At 29.4% G+C, this 23138-nt stretch overlaps 1 pseudogene across 1 annotated transcript in view; it reads left to right on the forward strand.

Annotated features, from left to right (window-relative positions):
- The window catches only part of LOC147806882 (nonsense-mediated mRNA decay factor SMG8-like), a 59877-nt pseudogene extending 58048 nt beyond the window's left edge, over positions 1-1829 (forward strand). Inside the window, exons 20-22 of the transcript XR_015435739.1 lie at positions 568-696; positions 1621-1699; positions 1779-1829. The product of XR_015435739.1 is annotated as a nonsense-mediated mRNA decay factor SMG8-like (transcript). The remainder of the gene's footprint in view (positions 1-567; positions 697-1620; positions 1700-1778) is intronic.
- The last annotated feature ends 21309 nt before the right edge of the window (positions 1830-23138 follow it).

Here is a 23138-nt window from a genome sequence, read left to right on the forward strand (position 1 = left end):
ATTTTCATTAGTTGCCAAGTACAATTCACTACAAAATTCTGAAAAAATTTTCTCTGCATGCGCAGTATTAAAGAACTACTTTAAATACTCATATCTTAAGCAGTTTTTATGGAAGTTTTTTAAAATATTAAATCAATAGTTTTGTAAATAATCTGAAATATCTCTAAAAATTTTGTTTACTTGTGTAGAATATTTTTAAAGTTACAGCAAAAAAACATGGGACAAAGAAAAAAGTTTTTTATAATCTCCATAAATATTTAGCATAATATAAATAATGATAACCAAAATAATCAATACAAATTAAAAGCTTCTTAACTGATTTCCTGGCATAGGGTGATCAAAAATACTATTTTTCTTTTTGTGATTTATTGTTGGTGTCTCAAACTTCTGAAAGCTTTAAATTTTATTGCTAAGTATGAAAAATTTAATGAACTAAAAAAAAACTGAAGTTACTAAATAATGCTCTAAGTATTTCTCGAGAAATTTTTAAGAAATGCCAAAAATTGAAAGTGAAAAAACTAAAAACTCTTCCATTACTGCAGGATTATTTATATATATTTGTTTCAGAGTCGTGACACAATGAATGATTATATGGTGTCTTTGGCATCTAGATGTCTGATGTTCAATTTATTCTCTGTGAATAATCGGAGGTGAAGAGGACTGCACAAACCTCAGTTTTATGAAAGTTTTTCTAAGGTATAAATGAAGATTCTTTGCCAAAATTAATATTATGTAATTTTACATCTGCTTTCATTTTTTTGTGTTTTATTAATTTATTTATTATTATTATTGTTTTACCTTCCAGCAAAGGCGGTTGCAAAAATCTCTGTAGATATAAATAATCTGTAGATAAATCTCTGTAGCAAAGGCAGTTGCAAAAATCTCTCTACATTAGACGCGAAACTTTATTTTGATAGATATCCCCCCCCCCTTTTTTTTCCCCTTCCAGGAATGAAAAATTATAAACCCAAAGTGGCTTCCAAAGGCTGTCCCTCTTAATAAAAAATATTTGAACTTCACTGTACTTATGTGAGTGGTTGAAGGTTAATTGTCGTTTTGTTATTTTTGTTTTCATAATATTACAATCAATGCTTCCTTGCTTGAAAATATTCATTAAATTCTATGAAAAAAGTTTTTTTTTTCTTGGAAAAAAAATTTTTGTTTTATTTTTTCTACTACTAAAACAGATAGTATGTCATACTGCCACAATTCAAAAGGAAGCAAAGCTCATTTTAAAAGCTACTAAATCTTCAGGACATTATAGTTGGTATGAAATTTGTATGGGCATAAATAACATCATTTTTTTTTATAAAGTTTCATTATGCTCAAAATCTATTAAAATATTCTTACTATATCTTGAAATTCTCAGAGAAAATATTTCTGGAGTTAATTTTCATTATAAGGAAGCATTGATCTTTCTGGAAAGCTTTAACTTTTTTAGACTTGTGAATTTTATGCTAGATTCCTAGATCCAGCTAAAATATTCAAAATTTACATTTATTTGTTTTTAAAATGGGTATTTATGGTTATGAATTATTGGTAACTTTTTAATTTGTATTTTATTAGACAACTTGGATTTTTTGCAACTTATGAATTAAGCTTTTTATATATTCTTTTCAGGTTCTTCTCTTAGTATGAGACAGCTACAAGTTGACTTAGTTCCTTATCTTTCAAAATTCCAATTGAAAGATTTAAACTGGTATTAACACTTTAATATTGTATTTGAAGAAAAAAAAATATGGATAAAAAAATTGATTTAATTTCTTTTTTTATCTTAGGTAGCACTAACGAAAGAATTAGGAAATATGAAAATAAAAAACGTTTTTTAGGTAATTAATGATCATTTTATGTTCTAATTTTTTAATTTTAAATCCTTGTAGTGATACAATCTACTAATTAAGCTATATTAAGTAAATTATTCTTTGAAACAATTAAATTCTCTTCAATTTGGTTTTTATTGTTATTTATTTAGTTTTAAAACATATCAATTATATTTTTTTAACAAAAATGTAAAATATGTTTTGAAAAAATATGCATTACTAGTTATTTTTGCGTCTAAAAATATTTAGACTTGTCTTAAAGGTGAACACATATGATTGCTATTACTTTGTACTTGTATATTTACTATCTTTCTTTTATTCTCTACTGTAGTGTATTTGCTTGTAAAATATTGTCTTTTTTGATGAATTTTGTTTTTAGTTACTTTTTCTCGGTAACTAAACAGTACGGTAATACAATACGTGGTCCAATTTGAATACAGGGTGTTTATAAAGTCCCGGACCCATTTTGATGTTTAATAACTCATAGAATAATAAAGATAGATTAAAATTAATAACATAAATGGTTAGATAGACTCAAAAAGTTTCATCACCCTTGTCAATGAACTTCCACGTGTGCCCCCTTCTTTTTTAGAGGTTTACAACAGATATGGTAGGAAGGATAGAAAATTCTACTGATTTTCTGAAGTGCATAATGTTCTCCGATGAAGCATCCTTTCATGTTTCTGGCGTTGTTAATCGCCATGATGTGCGCATATGGGATCTGAAAACCCCCATGAATACCATGAGACACAAAGGGACTCCCTAAAGGTTAATGTGTGGTGTGGACTAATGCACGACCGAGTCATTGGGCCTTTCTTTTTTACAGAAAAGACGGCCTCATTAGTCATATACTTAGACATGTTGGAAAATTTTGTATTTCCACAACTAGAAGAGCTTCAGCCACATGTCTTTTTGCAACAAGATGGTGCACCACCTCATTGGGTTATCATCGTTCGTAGTTCTTTGAATGACCATTTCCAGTAAGATGGATTGGGCGAGGAGATCCAATTCTTTGGCCACCCAGATCACCTGATATAACGTCGCTGGTTTTATGTTTACAGGAGGATCGTGTCGAACATTGATTACCTAAAAGCCAGAGTTACAACCGCAATAGCTTCTGTGGATGCCGACATACTTGCCGCTAACCTGACGTGAAATTGACTATCGACTTGATATTCTCCGTGCGACGAAGGGGCACACGTGGAAGTTCATTGACAAAGGTCATGAAACTTTTTGAGTCTATCTAACCTTTTATGTTATTAATTTTAATCAATCTTTATTATTTTATGAATTATTAAACATCAAAATGGGTCCGGAACTTTATAAACACCTTGTATTATGGACAATATTGTAATACATAATATTGACTACGAATTTCTTCATTTTAAGGCTATTACATATATACATACATTGTAACCTGTAGGGTGACATTGTGGGCCCCCTATTAGGCCTATAATTATTTCCTCTTGTAGGGTTCACTAGTTCCTGGTACTGACTTCGAATTTCTTCATTTTAACGCTTTTCAAAACATTATTATATATAAATGTTATAAACTTATTTATAACATTCAGTTATGCTTTATTCTGCACCCATTATTTACAATACGTACTCATTACATGACCCAGCCATACTAAAGCACCTTGCTTAGTTTTATTGTCCTTTAACAGCTTGGGCAGCCCTGGACACACAATCTCACCATTCCATCAAATGATGGGTAGTGTATTGGTAATGGGGTCGAATCCCATTGTAACCATCTTTGAGATGACGTTATTTAATTTATGTTATCTATTCTTCAACTAAAGCTTATAAGCCATGACATGCAGCCAACAATAAATAACTTAATTTAACGACAGTAGTTGCAATGAAACATTATTTTAGGCCTAGTCAGATAACGTGAACAGTTATTGAGTTGGTACTTTTCTGTCTAAACTGTCACATTATACCAACGAGAGGACTTTCATCAGCGATAGTTTTTACCTACACCTTGTTGCGTGAATGCGATGAGGTTAGTTTGACTCTAAGATGGAATTAACGAACCTGGCCTGTCTCCCAGCGATGTCCTTAGAAAATATGTCACCGGAGTACTTGCATACACCTGTGCCCAAAAGACTAGTGAGTCTTTGTCAAATTTCAAGAACAGATTGTACAAGCTACAGAAGTAGATCGAAATAATATAAGAGATCAGGAGAGGCTTCCTTAAATCAAATATCTTCAGTGATCACGGGGAAACGAACCAGCTTCCAATTTTGTTGCATTTCAAATTTCACCCACTCCGGTTCCATACGTTTGTTATTGTATTGAAAAAGCTACTATTTTTAAAAGACATGGGGGCACAATTTCAGGGACTCTACCCTGTAATAATATTGCATGTGCTTTTTAAGAATACTGTTAGCATGAACATAAAGTTGTCGTTGTGTAAAAATAGCCCTTTTGAAAAAAGAAGACTTTAGTTCCTTCTTTGGAAGAGAGAACACTTTTAGTTCTTTTTCTAAAAGCGGGTGTAATACTGATTGGTTAATAACAGTTATACTACTAAAGGGATTTAACAAATGTAGTACATTAAAGTTACTATAGGCTTCCATAAATTTTGCATCTGCCCTAATATTATAAAATTTATTATGACAAATTTTTAAATCTTGCTGTGGGGGGGGGTCGTCTTAGAAAGGTTTAGGAATCCTCTATTGTAAGACATTTTTATGATTTAAAAAAGTTCTTAAATGTGGGATAGAATAGAGCACATTATATTGAGGTACCGCAATATTTTTCCAGTGTTGGGATTTTGGACAGGACACGTGGATATTACTGTCCTAAACTGACTAAAACTGTCTTAAAGTGTCCAAAACCTTGAACATTGGTAAAAGGTAATTTAATTCTATATGCGTAACAATTGTACACATAATAATTGTATAGATTAATAAATATTTGATACTTTTAACACAATTTGCTTTAACTTGTTAAATTAGAATGATATAATAGGAAGAGATTTATAATTTGTGAATCTCCACAATTCAATGAACAACAAAAGTGAATACCTTTAAATATGACTAAATATGCTTTTAATACTGTTAAATAATGTTTTTGCACAAGGATAAATAATACAGTATTAAAAATAATAATCAACTTTTTTTAATAAAACAAAAACTTGAGCTTCATTTTTCCTGTGCAAAAAGTAACTTTATTTTCAACAATACTTTTTTTTAATTGCGCCATAATTTGAATAAAAGGATTTTTTTCGGGTTAAAAAAGTTTTGAGCAAGCAGATTTTAGACAGGACAGTTTAAACCGTGGTTTAATCCATTTTGTCCTAAACCTTGCCAACTCAGTATTTTTCTCTAACTTTAGTAATTTTATTCTATGACATGTTATACAGAGTTTTCTTTTTTTTAAAAAAATTTTTTATTATTTTAGAAAAGGAAGGACGTGCTGAGAAAAAAGTAAAAGTTCCTCCCCGAGTGTTCACCTGTCATTTTCGAACCATAAATGTTACCCGTGATAATGATTACATCCAGATTGTTTTGAAAATCACCAGAGGGAAATCTATATTCCTCACTCATGAGGTAATATTATTATTATTTGCAGCATTGATACAATTTAATTAGCTCTTGTAATATCTCATTCATGCGTAAAAAGTGTTTTTCAAAGGAAAAAAAAATACTCTAATACAGGGGTGGGTTCCCAAGGTCCTTAAAAGTCCTTAAAAACTGCTTAATTTTTATTTTAGAAAATAAGGGCCCTTAAAAGTACTTACAGGTTATCCGCGCACCTGGAAAGTCTGAATTTTGGTATTTAACAAAATTTGTCATGATTTTAACTATTTTTTAAAAAAAAAAAAAAAAAATCATGGATTTAGGTCGCCGAAAAATTTTATTTTTAAAATGGAATCCAATGGAATCCCCAATTTTATCGTGTTCCGAATATCTGAATTTGCAGACGTGCCAACTCTCCCGCATTTTGCGGGAGTCTCCCGAATTTTGAGTTATTCTCCCGCCCTCCGGAATTGATTTGAAAAACTCCCGAATTTTACTGCGATCGACGGCCAAACTCAAAATTACCTAATTTTTCCGCGAAAGTAAGTTTTTCTTTCAGCTTGAATTCCATCCCCTCTTATCAAACTACCATCTGCCTGAAGCGTAGCTGAACATGCTTTATTTTCCCCCCTCTTCAACGTTACCTCTTAGCACTCCTATTTCACCCGCCCCCTTACACTGGGGGCGGGTGAAATCTTCCTCTTCTTTCGTGTGGAGTTGAATGCAATGACGTCACATGTCGTTATCGAGTGACGTCCGTTCAGGAGTGGGGAAACTCGTACTCTCGATAGTTGGAATTGATATTGTATCTTGCTGTTTTTATAGTTTTTAATGCGTATTTTTCCACGGTTGGCAACAAGCTCGTAAACTAGCAACGTGATATCAATTATTCGTTTAGTCTTCGTATATTTAAAAAAAAAAAAAAAAATTTTCAAGGATGTCTTAAGTCGAAACGGAAGTATGGATCAATTTCAACAAATCATGTACCAATGACTTAAGCAAGACTTAATAGCGGAGAGCTAAGTCTGCAACTCTTTTTTTCATGCATACAGTAGAGAACCATTTATCTGGTATCCAGATAATCCGGAAAAAAAATTTACTCGGTTCTCCCGCCATTTTGAACTAAAACGATATGAAAAAAAAAAGCGGAAACTGGACTAATCCTTGAAGTTGAGTAGAGGAAAATGTGAGGAAGGGAAGAATTTTTTTCCCCGTTTACCCAGAGAAACGTCATTTCTTCCGCGACCTTGAAGATTTTAGATCTTTATTCTCTTTCAGGTCGTTAAACTCAAAGGAGTGGCATGATGATTTCGTTTGCTGTTTGATTTACGAGGGGGTGGGGAAAATGCATTGCACATGCATATTTATCTATTTGACATCGATTAATGAAAATAAAATGTTTTTCTTTTGAAGTGCGGTATCATTCGCAAGTTTTTCTTGATGTGGAATCACACCTACTATAATTAAAAATCGCGTTTTTATAAAAATAAAAAAAAGGAGAATTGTTTATTAATTTAAGCATACAATTATTTTATGAAGCAGATTGCAGTTTCGTTTTTCTGATTCCACTTTCTTTCTTTTCTTTTTCATGATAAATTTTGCACTCAATAAAATTATTTGTATTACCAAATTTTTTCATTAGTTTTTTTTTTTTTTTTTAAAGTCCGTTGATCTTGCCTTGTTCTAGGTTTTAATATTTATGCTAGTGCCGTTTTTTAACTATCGTTTCGGTTCGATAATTTTCAAGTGTTTTTATTTAGATTAATAGGTTTTCCTTTTATTTTCGCCCCCCCCCCCATGAAATATATTGCGTTATTTAATCATTGATTTTGTTTATTAGTTGATTTAGGAATCGTAATTATTTTTTAAACTTGTTTTTCTTGTCTAAACTTGCAAATTTTTTTATTCTTTTAAATTTTATTTTACTACAATTTTTTTCCTTTTTAGATTTAGGAGTGCTTTTCTTTTTTCTCTTACTTTAAAATGTGTTTAAATTTTTTCCTTGTAATTTGGGTTTGATAAAACATCGATTAACGACACTTTTTTGTCGATCCAGGAAATTAAGACATCCGGGATAGCGATGGTCCCGAGCATCCCGGATAATTGGTTCTTTATTGTACAGACATTAGTATTTTTATACATTAGTATTGAATTGGTTTTTTAAAATAAAATAGTTATTCAATTTGTTTATTTTTTAGAAGTTTTTGTGCATTTTTATTACAGTGTCAAGGGTTTTTGAATAATGTTTTATTAAGGAAATGGTATTTAAAGAGTATCTACCTAATATAGTTTTGTGTTGCTAAATCTGTGTTTAATTATTTTATTTCCATTTAATATTTTTAAACAATTATTGCTCTATTAGTGTGTAAAATTTCTTGCATTCTTATATTTAATAAATTTTTTACTTAAAATTCCTTAGAAGTGCTAAATGTTGCATACCATGCACCTTTTTTTACCCCTCCTGAAATCTCCTGAATTCTTGATAGGGAAACTCCTGAATGTTAATTTTGCTAGGTTGGCACGTCTGAATTTGTAACAAAATCACCAGAGTCATATTTTATTAAAATATAAAAAGTTTTTATCATGTTCTTTAAATATTATGGTGTTCTTTCAAAAAATGAAAGGAAAAACATAATTTCTGGAGCGAAGTATCTTTTAAACTTCTGTGATTTCAGAATTATTGTAATTTTTTATTTTATTAATTTAAAATTCTAGTTTGAGCAAGCCAGTCATTGGCTAATTTTTTTTATTCCGAAATGAAAACAGAAAAATCAGGAGTATTTCTTTCCTTTATGATGAGTGCAAAAAGTATCTTTAGAATATAATTCTGCAAAAGAAAAAAAATTTGATCAGCTATTATTTTTTCAGCTATTTTATTGCTTCAACTCTTTCTTTACTCCGTTTTTTTTAAAATTTAAAATCAATAAATATGAAGATGCAGAATATAACAGTTTTGGTTATACCTATCATTTTAATTAATGTTATTATAATACTTTTTAAATTTATTATTCTGTTTTTGTCGGAGAAAATAGTAGCTTCATTAAGTCATGAAAAGTTCTTGGAATTAGTCATGAAAAGTCATGAATTTGAAAATCTAAAGTGTAGCAGATACCCTGTACTTAATTTTGGTACAAGGTTTCTAAAAGTCCTTAATTTTTCTGCATCACTATTACTTGATAGGAACAATTTTTCAGTCTTACACAAATATTTTTTTTTTTTTAAAAAAAGTCATTCTTTTATCACCTGGAATGAGACCATGCATTGAGGGTAGAAAATTTTAGAAAGACAAACTTTTTGTCATAGCCTAATATTTAGCATGATTGGCCCACAACTGAATATGTGATGCGTGCCTAACAGCGAAATATAGAAACTTGTGTTAATAATTATTTCAATGTTTTTCTCAAATTTCTTCATTTGCTCTTTTTTTTAAATGTATGAAAAAAATTGTGAATCTTGATTTCTGCCCTTAATTTTACAATTCAATTTCAATGAAATGATTAAGAATGGAATATGGTTTAGTTTCACATGTTAGTATGGTTAGTATGGTTAGGATGTTCTTAACATTTAACAATCTGAAAAAAAAATTTTAAGAAAACACAACCCGGGTTTGCAGAAATTACCTGATCCTACTTTGGCGAACCCTGTTAATTAATGCAATTATATCAGTACATGCGTTATAATAAAATTGTTTTTTATTTGTTGATGTTTTTAAGAACTGTCACTGGTGGTATATTCGATGATAAACAATCATCCTATTTTAAGGTCCTTAATTTTTCGAAGTCCTTAATTTTTTCAAAAAAAAGTTTGCTGCTCATTTATCTGAAGACTACTCTCTGCAACAAATTGCTATCAATTATACTTATTTTTTATTATTTGATTGAGTATTTGCTGAAAAAGTTTTTTAATTATTGGCTACTCAAATTTTAACTTCATTTTAAATTATGTCATTTTATAGGCCAAAATACAAACTTAGAATGAAATCAGAATTAGTCAAATAGTTTCGAAGCAATCAAATAAAAAAAATTCTATACTTAAAAGCTATTTACTTGGTCTAATTTGTTAAAAAAATATAAAAGGGAGTGAAAGTTAATATTCAGAAAAAATTTGATTTTTTATTCTGATTTCATTACTTAAAGAATTGTCAGCTTAAATTTTATTAGTACTAATTTTGTGATAGTACTAGATTTGTTTATTTATAAAATATATTTATTAATTATTTAAAAGAAAAATATTGATATTGGGCCGATTATTCGGTCTTAGGCTATTCAACCAAATCACTAGTGGCCAAGCTTCACTATACTGGAAATTAACAACAGCAAGATCTATTATTATTTTAAGAATAACTATTACACTGTGAAGAAACATGTAGGTATGTGATTTTCCTATTTTATCAAAATGGAATTGACTCTTCTTTTGAGGTATCAAAGGTTTGACAATTGAAAGTTCTAGTCAACCACAACTAAACAGCATTTTAAGGAATATTTTGGTCTGTTTGTAACATCAACATGTTTCATCCAACTGAATTACTTCAGGGCCCGTCTTAGCCAAATTGGGGCCTGCGGCAAAACCTTTTCTGCCCCCCCCCCTCTGCTTCACTACTTCTGTATTGAAGAATTGAACTTTATGGAGGTATTTAAATTTTTCACCATTTAAATTTGTCCATCGTAATTGCCAAAATTTAGCTGAATTCTGCACTAGAAAGCAATGGATTTACGAAACATAGATTTTTTGTCTTCGTATGATAAATTAATGAAGAAGCTAACATAAAACTGACTGATTTTTACTCTCTACTGATATTTTGTTTTCTAAAAAAAGTTCATTTTATTAAAAATTTATTAGGGGCCGGCCATTCACTAATTTACATTTAGTTAATTTGCTTAATTCTTTACATATTTTTATAAATTTGGTATTATCAATATTAATCTTGTTAATGTTTTGTTGAATATACTATTAAAAATAACATTTATTTAAATTTTAAGAAAATTACGCTCGATAACCTTGAATAATAGTTAAATTAATTAGAGTTTTGAATTACCTTTTACAGAATTAAATAAAGTCATTATTAATTTAAACAATAGTATGAGCCACTCAATATTGAATTTATTTAAATTTCTTTTGCCAAAAGCTCTTTTTTTTTAAAGAAATATTTCGGCAATATTAAATAAATTTTTAGGTCTTTTCCGAACTGAAACACCATTTATTCACTTGCTGTATCATGAAAGGGTGCATTGTTAGGGCGTTTTTTAAAGCGTTCTGCTTTTCATGTTTGTCAGAAAAGGACTTAAAATCATTGGATGTAGAAAACGCAGAAATTTGGCGAAATTCAAATTTAATGGATGTTGAACTAGATACCACAAAAGCGATGACATCCATATCTTCTTCAGAAAAAAATGTTGTATTTAGGTGCCAGGTCTTTTTACTTGGCATGCGCAAAAAATTTATTAAAAGCATTGCTTCTTAAAAATAGTTTACTGTACCATCTTAAAGTGTTGCATCCTGTAATGAGAATGGAAGAAACTTCTATTAAGTCAATAAGATATCTGGCAACAGTAACCCCATCCATTATAAAACCTGGAGCGGCATCTTTGTTACTAGATGAAGGGACAAGGTTACATGGGGAACCAGAAGGTTATTCTTCTGACTCAAATGAATATGCACCAATTGATGTCAAATATCCTCTTATAACAAAGCTCTTTTGTGCGTACCACATGGGAATGCCGATATTGAAAGAGGTTTAAGTGTGAACAAAAAGCTACTTGACAATAAGGCAAGTTTAAATTTGCATAGTGTTAATAGTTTGAGAGAAGTTGTGTCACATGTCAACAAAATAGAGGTTTAAATAACTTTAAAATTGACAAAGATATGATTAAAGTGGCTCGTGCAACATTTAAAAAATATTCTGCTCGATTAGAGGTTGAGAAGAAAGAAAGCGAAAAACACTGAAACCGAGGAAAGCAGATTGAAAGCTGCTGAAATTGATTTGCAAAAAAATTGAAGGCTTCTCGGGATCTCTCAGCCGCAGCTGAAGAAAGTATTAAAGATGGGTAAAATAATAAAGACTCCTCAATTATAGAAAGCGGGCAGATCCTCTTATCTGAGGCTAAGTCGAGGATAGCAGAATATTTATCAGCATTGGAAGGTACCAAAAAGCAACTTAATTTGTTAATGCAGGGACCTTCAAAAAAGTGTAAAAAATAAGATATGTTATTAATGAACAAAATTAAAAATTCTTGTTATTAAATTCTTGTTTTAATTCTATTTATTAACTATGCTCCAAATCTTTGTTTTGCTGCTCCAAATTTGCTTTTTTGTTGCTCTAAAACCATGTTTTGCCACTTGAAGCTCTGCCCTTCTGATGTGGGACCCGGGGCAACTGCCCCGTATGCCCCTACCTGCCTTTGTCTGCCTCTGATCTTCTTTAAGAGTATTAAGTATTTGTGTATTTGTTCTTTTCAGTAAAAAGTGCTTAATTCAAATATAACTAAATATAAAGCTACCGACTGTAGTGGATTTTCCAGTAGTCTACTGGTTTTTGCCAATCCTGGTTTTTGTACATTTTAGAAAATTCCCTAAAATTCAGTAAGTTTCTTACAAAAATCCATATTGAAATAGATTATTTGCTTGTTTGAATATTTAAATAAGTATTACAAATACATAATGAAGCAAGCTTCATTTATAGAAATCAATTTAAAGCTTTTTTTGTTGTTCTAAAATGTTCAGTTGATTTTTATTCAGAACTCCATTTTAAATTAATTATAAAAGCTCTTTTAACTATCTTTTATGAATAAAATGCCTTTTACTTTTCAAAATTATGAGTAAACATAGTGTGTAACATTTCAAGTACATTTAATGACAATCATTACTGGAAAATATTGTAGTTTTTCTATTTTGATTACTATAAAAATCCCTAAAATTCCCCATAATATAACGTACATTATGCAACAATTATTATGAAATTTATAATATTTTTCCTATCCTTGTGTGCAGCTATATTAGTAACTTACTCAATTTTATTTCTGCCTAAAAGTTATGAACATTTCTAATAATAATAATATAAAGATGTTAAGTGAAGTAAGAAAAGTTAACTGAAATTTTTTTATTTTTTTACAGACTTTAGTTGAGTTGAAGGAAGCCATAAATAAAGCTGGTAATGACAAAGATTGTAGGCTATTAATTTTAAATGGATTTGGGCAAACATTTTGCTTAGGGCTAGACGTAAGACCTCTTGTGGAAGATCATAAAAATGACGTTGGTGATATTGCCAATGCTGTCAAGTAAGTGCTGCTCTGTAATATAATTTAGTTTTTAAATTCTTAAACTATGGAATAATGGTTCTTTAACTGTAGATTAATGTATTACTGTGAAATCTAAAGTATGGAATTGTTGATCATTTTGAAGATTTTTTACATTGTCAGGGATCTGTCCTGGACAAATTTACTTCTTTTTCACGGTACTATCACAAATAATTTCACAGGACTGCCACTCCACAGGGAAAACCTAAAAAATACAGGGAATTATAAAAATCATCTAAAATAACAGGGAAAATGCAGGGAATTTTGTATTTTAAAAAATAATGACCACTCAAAGCGTAATCTATGAGATATTTAAGGATGATATTTCAGCTATACTAAACTATTTCATATACTTCTGGCATTATTTAAGTATGTTCAAGCTTTTCCTTTTTTTCTCTAACTTTTCCAGCAATTGTAACTAGCATAATAATGTATATATATAGCTCACATCCTCGTTATATATACAGTGCAACCTCGAAAATCCAGACTGCTGGGGGTTTGGAAAGTCCGGATTTTAGATACCCTACTTAAATTGATAGAATTATCGAAATTTTGAATTCGCCAGGCTGATTTCACGATTAGACGTGCGTGGGTAGACTTCCGACGTCAATTTTAACAACTTAACATAAATATACATTTTAAATAATAAATAAGAGACATTAAAAATCTAACTTTTGTCATTTTCTCCTGTAATCGATCTGTTAAATAACATAATATTAGCAATTAAAACTAAAAATATAGGCTTAAAACGCGCCTCTCCGTTGAATTCCCAAAGCCACACTAAACACAGAGCATATAATTTATCATAGTCGATCGATGAGCTAGCGCGTCATCGGTGATGCGCTAGTGCGTCGGTGACAGCGAACGTGTTAATATAATTTTTAATTTTCGCAAATTGTGTCTAAATTTGCACAAAAAAGATACCTCTTAAAAAAACCTAGACAGACCCCAGTAATTAACCACTGACAATTTCCAGCTATTTCACTAATAAGAACTAACTGTTTTGTCATTGTATATGGTCCTCTGTCTACTTAAACTAGCAACTTGATTGTTCTACATGGTCCTTTACTTTCATGAACATACTGGATTCTGCATTGTTCTTTCTATATTTATATTTTTCGTTCTTTATATTATATTTTTTTTATTTATTTTATATTTTTTAGTTAGTTCAAAATTTTTAAAATATGCTGTTATAAAATTTTGTTTTTCAAAGTAATATGTATTTACAGGGATTTGATTAGTACATTGGCAGACTTCCAAAAGCCTTTATTTGCCATTGTGAATGGTGCTGCATATGGCCTTGGATTAACGATTTTAAACCATGCAGATGTTACACTGGCCACAAGCAATGCATCTTTTTGCATGCCATATTCAAGACTTGGGTACATGCCAGAAGGGGGTGCTACACTTACCCTCCCACAAGCTGTTGGAACAACTATAGTGAGTTTCTTTATGTTGCTTTCAAACCTGTCCCAATAAAATACTTATTTCATTAGGCGAAGTAACCATACCTGCCAAGCAGGGTTGGGGTTTTGGACGTCCTAAACTGGTTTTGGACACGACACGTGGGTTTTACTGTCTGAAACTGGGTAAAACTGTCCTAAACTGGGTAAAACTGTCCTAAACTGGGTAAAACTGTCCTAAACTGAGTAAAACTGTCCTAAACTGTCTTGAAGAGTCCAAAACCTTGAACTTTGGTAAAAGGTAAAAATTCTATTGGTGTAACCATTGTACACATAATAATTACATGTATCAATAAATATTTGATATTTTTTATACAATTTACTATAACTTATTAAAAGAAAATAATATAATATAATAGGAAAAGGTTTATAATTTTTGAAGCTCCACAATTCTTTGAACAACAAAAGTGAATACCTAATCCTTTAAATATAAATATGCTTTTAATACTGATAAATAATATTTTTGCATAAGGATAAATATGGCAATATTAAAAAATAATAATTTTTCTTAAAAAAAAAACACTAAATTTGTTCAAAAATCAACCTTTTATTTTTCACAATATTTTTTTTAAAAAAATGTTATAATTTCTGCATTACAGGATGATAAAAAAGACATCTATTTTTAAAAAAAAAAATTTTAAATATAAATATATGAGTTTAAATTGAAAATACAAAATAACTGAAAAATGTACTAACAGTTTTGAAGGGCATAACATCAGTTTCAGTTACTGACACTGGTGATGTATCACCACTATGCTAAAAGAATTGAACATGTATAAAATAAAAGTATTCTTGAATAGTACTATAGATAAATAAACCTGTTTATGATGAACCAAGCACTTAGTCCCTAATATTTTTACCTGTTTGGCAAGGCCAAACTTCAGTTATGTTCTACTTAATGAGAGGACCAATTGAACTTGATTACTGATTAATCTTCCTTTGTTTAAATTGAAGAGTCAAACAATATTAATAAAACATTATACTTTTAAAAACAAATATCCTCTAGTATATTTAATTATTAATATGTTATTAGTTCTATGTTTATTTTACCTCTTAAATATTGTTCAGATAAAATTTTGACATAATTTGAGTAAAAGGGTTTTGGACAAAGGAGTTTTGAACAGGAAGGTTTAAACCGTGGATTAATCCACTCTGTCCTAAATCTTGCCAACCCTGCTGCCATGTCTCCTGTATTTTACGACTATCTCCTGTTCACCTGTACATTCTCAAATTTCTCCGTATCTTTTGAAGAAATTTTTTAAAAAATTTTTTTGCTGATAAAATAAGTCTCCTGTTCACCTGTACATTCTCAAATTTCTCCGTATCTTTTGAAGAATTTAAAAAAAAAAATTTTTTGGCTGATAAAATAATTGATGATGGCAAAAATACTTCTCTTATTCCTCAACGGATGGTGCTATTGCCAGTACTGTAGTATGTTGAGTGTTTATATTTTAATAATTATAAATAATGATTTAAAAAATCTTAATTAGAGATTAAGATTTAAATAAATGTTTTTTACTTCGCTAACTGTAAGTGCTGATATTATTTCCAACTTTGAATTTGATTTACATGATTATGCGTGATAAGAACTTTACTTGTAGCTTAAAAAATGCTGCTAGTAACATCTCCTTTATTTTATTTCTCCAATGTTGGCTGGTATGAGTAACAATATTTGCTTGATTTTTGCTTGTTCTTTATTTTATACTCATTTATACAAATATTACTAAAAAAGAAGGGAAATAAAAAATAATCACTCTATATTGCTTTTGAACTAATCATTGAATTTATACTTATTAAAATTAGTTTGCTCATTTAGAAGGTAAACTTCAAATATGCTAAGATTCCAGATTCATACCTTCTGTATAACTCATTAAGTAATAATTAAAGAGAGGGAGGCATACAACTAAACTTGTCAATGTTTCTCCATTTTAATGATATGTAGAATGCCTGGGTTATAAGTTTATTTTTTAACGACAGTGACTAATTTTTTTAATGGCCCTACCGTATTTTGTATAAATGCCTCAGATATTGTAATACCATTGCTAATGATTACATTATTGTTTATTATGTCAAGCTGTGGTTTGTTAGTTTGTTTACTTTTTCCAAGATGTTGTAAAGTTTTCTAGGAAATCACAGCGACATTCTTGCGTTAAAGAGTTCTTGTTTTAAGAATTTTTATACTTGGCATCTCTTTCATTTGTAAATATTTTTTCTGGTAGAATAATAAATGTGATTAGAGTTAAAAGTAAACTTATACATAATTATTCATTTAAATTAAGTTGGGAAAATATCAAGGATTTAAATTTATAAAGACATTAATTTCTTGAAATGTGTCGTTAATGATTTTACTCCAGAAATTTTCCAAATTTTTGAGTTGCACTCACAATTACCCCTGAGATACAAAAGTATACTGCACCATGTGAAAGGGTCTTAACCATTCTGTGTTATTTTTTACAAAAAATATAAAAATGGAGTAGACCTACTTGTTATTTTATTTTTATATTTTATGACCGTCGTTGAACAGCGGACCCAATTTTATGGGTTTACGACTACTAATGTTCAACTCCGTAGCTTTGTGGTTTTGAACCCAATCCAAAAGACATGGGAACTGCTCGATCGAGTATTGGGAGAAATTTGCCTTCGTGGAGGACTTTTTGATGGAGGTAACCCGCATTTGCGTTACATGGAGAGGAGGGACTTTAACCCCTGATCCATCTACCACTGAGGATATTTCACATCAGCACTGTGGTCGGTATCGACTGGGATTCGAACCCGGTTCTCCTCATTGGAAGGCGAGCGCTCTGTCTCCTGAGCCATTTGACGCAGGCCTATCTGTTAGTCATGAAAATATACTTAGCGTCTATTTAAGGAAGAAAAAAAAGTGTTACTGGTCACATTTCTTCACTTTTCTTGAATGCTGCTCTCTGCCGAAAGTTTCCCCCGACGATGCACAGGTTATATTGGTATTTCGAAGGTAATCTAACAATAATTTACTTTGAATCAATTAATTGCATAGGTATATGGAAAACTAACTAATGTCTGCCAAGTTGGTTATCAAAGTCGCTGTCAATTAAAATCTTTTAAGGGAAAACTTGTTGCAAATTTGGAATATCTAGGAACTCTTTTTCTGTTCCCTTCCTTTAAAATCTTTTTTGTGAAATAAATAAACCTTTGATAGTGTATTAGGCAAAAAATTTTCATTCAAAAATATTTAAGTACTACTGATCAGATCTTGTCCTAGTCTGAGAGCCCTTGGCCAAAATAGGTCTAATAAGAGTTTTATATGTCAAGATTTTGTTTATCTGCAAATTAATCCTGACTTAAAAATCAGGGTTGAGGTTTTGGACTTCCTAAACTTGTTTTGGACAGGACACGTGGGTTTTAATGTCTTAAACTGTCTTGAAGTGTCCAAAACCTAGAACTTTGGTAAAAGGTAAAATTTCTATCTGTGTAATCATTGTACACATAATAATTTCATGTATTAATAAATATTTTATACTTTTTACACAATTTACTTTAACTTGTTAAATTAGAATGATATAATAGGAAATGATTTATAATTTGTGAATCTTCACAATTCATTGAACTACAAAAGTGAATACCTAATCCTTTAAGTATGAATAAATATGCTTTTAATACTGATAAATTATGTTTTCCCATAAGGATAAGTAATGCAATATTTAAAATAATAATCAACTTTTTTAATAAAACAAAAAATTGTCTTCATTTTGTTTCTTTTTCAAAAATTAACATTTAATTTTTCACAATATTTTTTAATATGTCGTGATTGGAGTAAAAGGGTTTTAAACAGTTTTGGACAAAACAGATTAAACCCTGGTTTAAACCATGGATTAATCCATTCTGTCCTAAACTTTTCAAACTCTGACCCATTCATATCAAAATTGTGGTTTTTACCTGCAAAAAATGCTGATTTTGTGTGCTTGTTTTCTGATTTAGACAATGGATTTGATTTTAAGAGGTCAAGTCATAACAGCCGAGCAACCCAGAGATATTGGACTAGTTAATGAAGTGGTTGAGGTTCGTCACTTGCCGCAAGATTTAGTATCTCGAGTTAAAGCAATAGCTCAAAACTCTTCACCTGTGAGTTCATTTCTCATACTTTTATTACGAAATAATATCATCATAAAACTAACAGTTTCTGCCAACTCTTCTAGTATTAGTCTTCTTAGAAAATTTCAAACCAGAAGTATCGCGCTGCTAGTAGTTGCTGCTATTTTTCGTAGTTTGTGTTGTAGTGTGCTACTTTGTTACAAAAGTAGTGTAGTGAATAATGCGATAAAATAAAGCAATAGTTTCTTGGCAACTTCTTTTAACGTTACTTTAGAAAAGAAACCCGGTTCTAACGTAACTAATTTTTTCGTCCATCAATGAAAATGACCCTGTAGCTGAGCTTTAACAGAAATTAAGTGCTTGAAAATCTTGTATAAGTATTTAAACTAGCCATTATAAAAAATGAATAATTAATGTCACACTTTCACATACAAATACTCACTCATGAAATATTGATGCATAGCTGCCAACATGGATAGGAAAAAATCCAGTAGATTTTATGAAACAATAGAAATTTTATGATAATTGTTGCAAAGTATATTTTACATTTAGATAATTTTAGGGATTTTTATAGTCATCGAAATAGAAAAACTGCAATATTTTTAAGTTATGACTAACATTAAATGAACTTGAAATATTAGGTATAGTTTCTCTAAAGTTAGAACTCCTCTAGCCATTCGTCTGGACTGGTGGCGATGACTATGGTAATGAGGTATAACTATTTCAAGTAGGGTTGTGGGTTCTTTGCGTAGACAAACTATATTATGTTTACTCGTATTTTTGAACAGTAATAACCATTTAATTCATCAAGAACGGTTGACTGATTTTTATAAATGAGGCTCGCTTCATTATGGATTAGTAACACTTATTTAAATATTCAAGCAAGCAATAAGCTGCACAAAAATTTTATTTCAATAAGGAATTTTTAAGAAAATTTACTCAATTTTAAGGAATTTTCTAAAATGGACAAAATCCAGTATAGTATGCAGCTATGTTGATGTTATTTCAAAGGAAAGGAACTCATTTTTGGTGTACCTAATTTCTGAGAAGAAATAAAAGAGCATTAAACAACTAAAAAATTTGGAAGTATTTGATAATTTTGCATTTCTTAAAATAAATATCCACTGTCGAAAAAGACGATAACTTGAAGGTTAAATGAACGAAAAAATTTTGGAATTAACAAACTGGCTCATGTATACAGCAATAAATATTTTTTAATTATTACTCCCTTACATTTAATGTAATTTCGTCTCCTTAAAGCAATGAAATAGTTCAATGAATTCAAAAGTAGTTGGTAGTCACTACATTTAAAAAAAAAGTAGTTGTAGTAAACTAACAAATTAATGTAGTTCTTCTGACCACTGGTGTGGATAATTTTTATTAAAAAGTCAACCTAGCATTTAAATTTCAATGTCAATTAAATACTGAGTATTGTAGTTTAAACTATCTGTTTCAATGCTGTACAGAGATAAATTGTTAATTATAAATTATTTTTTGTAATATATTGAGCTAATTATAATAGATTTAGTTACTGAATAAATTAAGAAAACTGTCTTAAGATGCATAATAACTCCTTTTAGAAATTTTGTTTAATAACTTGGTATACATCAATGATTTTTGGGTCATTCACTACAAATAAGCTATTTTACTATTTTCAGGTAGCTAAAAAAAATTGTGTCTAAAATTTCTAATTTTTTTGTAGTAAGATATGACAGAAGGTTCAAAAACAAGAAAAAAACATGGCTGTCACTCTTTAATATTTAAAAAATATTATTTTTAAAATGTAGGAATGATGATTTTTGTTTATGATAAGTTATTAAAAATAATTTTAATGAATGTATTTAATTATATGACAATCCTTTGCTTTAAAAAGTATTAAAAAAGAACAAAAATATCGTTCTTAACTAGTCATTAGAAACATAAAATCAATCCCTCACAAGTGTTATTTTTTTCTTTGTAAAGGAATGATAATAGTTAGGGAATGAGAAAATAGTGTTGTTTATACCCACAAATCGAATGAAATAACAGTGTCTATTCTTAAACCGGTTCATTGTAGACCTCGCCCAAAGTTAAGCTGTCAAGATAAGGATAATTGCTTTCAGGTGCGTTAAAAAGCCCCCCTAGAACGGGCTTGGCTTAATACTATCTTGGCATGATATAGTTTATTTCTCTTGGCGCTTTTCTTATAACAAGGTTACTATTTCTCCTGGTATGAAGAAGGATTTTTCCTGTCCGCAAGTGTGTAATCGAAGTCTCAGTCAAGAGAGGGAAAAGTCTTAGCTATCAGAGGGAAAATTTTCTAAGAATGAAAGAAGCTTGACCTTGACTTACCACCATTTCATGAATAGCTTATCTTGTCTAGCGAAGTGAAATAGATTTATGTAGTGTTTTCTGCAATTTTAAATAAACTATAAAATTTCAATTATCAAAACATTTTTTTCTAAGCATTGGAAGTCGTTATTAACAATCGCATTAAAGAAATATTTGAAATCTTTAAGAATTTTTTTAATTGTAGTTCAAATCTAATTTTTCATTGAGTACAATTATTACGTCAATTAAATTTAATGAAATCGATCATAATGTTATTACTATTATGATTAATAATTTTAAACCATAAAATTTATCGTCTGTATGAATGAGGTTTGAAAATGCAACACATATAAGAATTTATCATAATATAGTAACTGCACCGTGTAAAAACATAATTAGAAAAAATAATTATTTTTCTCAAGATTTTAAGGGATAATGATTGAAACTATTTCTATGTATTGATATTCAAGCCGTAATACAGACTTGCGAACTAAAGAACTAAATTAAATTCATGTTCAGTACAGAACTGAGAAATCATTCAATAGTCTTTAATGGTATTAGCAAAATATTTTCACTGCAATTTTATTTATTATTATTAAGTGTTATTATATATTATTACCTTTTACTGAAATAAATTAAATGTAGTTAGTTGGTTTTTGTCATACGAAATGAAGGAATGTAAATCAATTTGCTCAATCCAAAAAAATTTTTAAATTTGAATGAAATTATATTTTATACAAAAAGAAAAAAAAAGTACAGAAAACTTTTTTTACACATAAAATATCCCAATAAACAACGCCTGTAAACTACATTTTTAAAATTCTTTTAAAAGTGAAGTTGAACTTTTAGTTTTTATTAGATGCCACAAAATAGCATTGAATCATGGAAAAATCTAATAAACACTGGACCAATAATTTATGAGGTAGGAGACATTGAAAAAAGTTTGAATAGCAGAATTAAAAGAAAGTAGTTTAAATCAAATTAGAATTATTTCTCAAGAAATACTTTAGTCGTGTTTAGGTCATGAAATTTCTCATACTTAAAAAAAATGTTTCAAAGCTTTCAAAGAACAGCAATGAATTACAAACGAAACCAAGTATTTTTGAACACCCTATGCCAAAAAATAAAGCAATTAATTTGAATGAAAGATTGAAAAAAGATTGATGATGGATGGATGAAATAAAAGATTTTAATTTGCATTGATAACTTTGGTTGTTATTTGCAAACCCCTCCATACTTAAAATTTTAATAAAATAGTAATTTTTTTCTTGTAACTTTTTGGGCTATAACTCCGCAGATAATCAACGAAATTTTCGGAACCATTTTCAATCACTATTGAAATTGCTATTTTTAAGTTTATATTAAAAATTGTTAAAAATTTCTGAAGATATGGGGTTTTAAAGTAGTTTTTTCAGACTATGCATGCGCGGAATAATTTTAGAAATGTTTTTATATATTTAACAATTTCATCCATTTAACATTTTTATATATTTATTATATATTAAACAGGTGATTAAAAATTTAATGCATTCTTTAAAAAGTAATGAAAATCACGTCTCCACTCCAAACTAATCATCATGTAGATTAGGGAAAAGATATACCATGTGATTGCTATTTAATCATGGAAGCCAACTCAGAAGACAAGGAAACCCTTAATTTCAGAACTAATTTTTTTATGAAAGGTCTTTAAGAACTGAGTATGCGTTACTTGAGTGATAATTCTATTGATATTATACTACTAATTCTATTAATATTATTTTGTTAAATTTTCATGTGTACTAAAAAAAATATACAATTGTAAAGTTCAATTTTTTTAAAATTTGTCTACCGAATTAAATTTAATGACAATTAAATGTGGCCCTTGGACGACTAAATTTTTATTGCTAAATTAAACTCTACGAATGACCTAAGTATTTCTAAAGTTATAAAATAATCTTAGTATTTCTTGAGAAATTAATAAAACTGTCAAACTCTAAAAGTGTCTCGCCCATCATTGTAGGGCAGTATGTATTATTGTTACTCAATAGTTGTTTTCTGTGTTGAATAATTACTCGCACAAACATGTGGAAGTAGAGCGTCTATCAATACTCCACAGTAAATCATTCTTATCTCTAAGAATATTTTAAAGTCACATTAAATTAATTTTGATAGACTATAATCAAATGATCACTGACAAAGTGTCCATCTTAAAGGTTTAAAAGACCTTAAAAATTAATAATTTCTGATTATTTTTTTAATTTTAATTTTATCTATTGAGAGATATTTAGAGATTATTCTAATGCACAAAATATTTGTAAAGGTTCGTAAGCATTAAAAATAGTCTTGAATGTATGCACAAACTGTAATTTGTTTAAATTTTTGAATTTTTAATTGATTGACTTGTATAATCAATAATCTGAAGAATATGTTAACTACTATTAATTCCATTTCACATAGGATCAATATTTCCCCCCCCCCCCTTTAAGTTTAGAATATTTGGTAAATTTGACTTGACGACTTTTATTAAACGATTAAAAAAATAATGGCCTATCGGGGAATATTCACGGGCGAGTATTCAGAACATCTGAAAGAATTTTTTAATTTAATGAATCCAAAAAAAACTGGCATTTATAAGGAAGTAATTACTGCAGACAAAGTTTAACTGCGTGGAAGAAT

This window comes from Parasteatoda tepidariorum, chromosome 7 (genome assembly GCF_982258835.1).
Source record: "Parasteatoda tepidariorum strain Cologne lab strain chromosome 7, Ptep-v5.0, whole genome shotgun sequence".
Taxonomy (NCBI): Eukaryota; Metazoa; Arthropoda; class Arachnida; order Araneae; family Theridiidae; genus Parasteatoda; species Parasteatoda tepidariorum.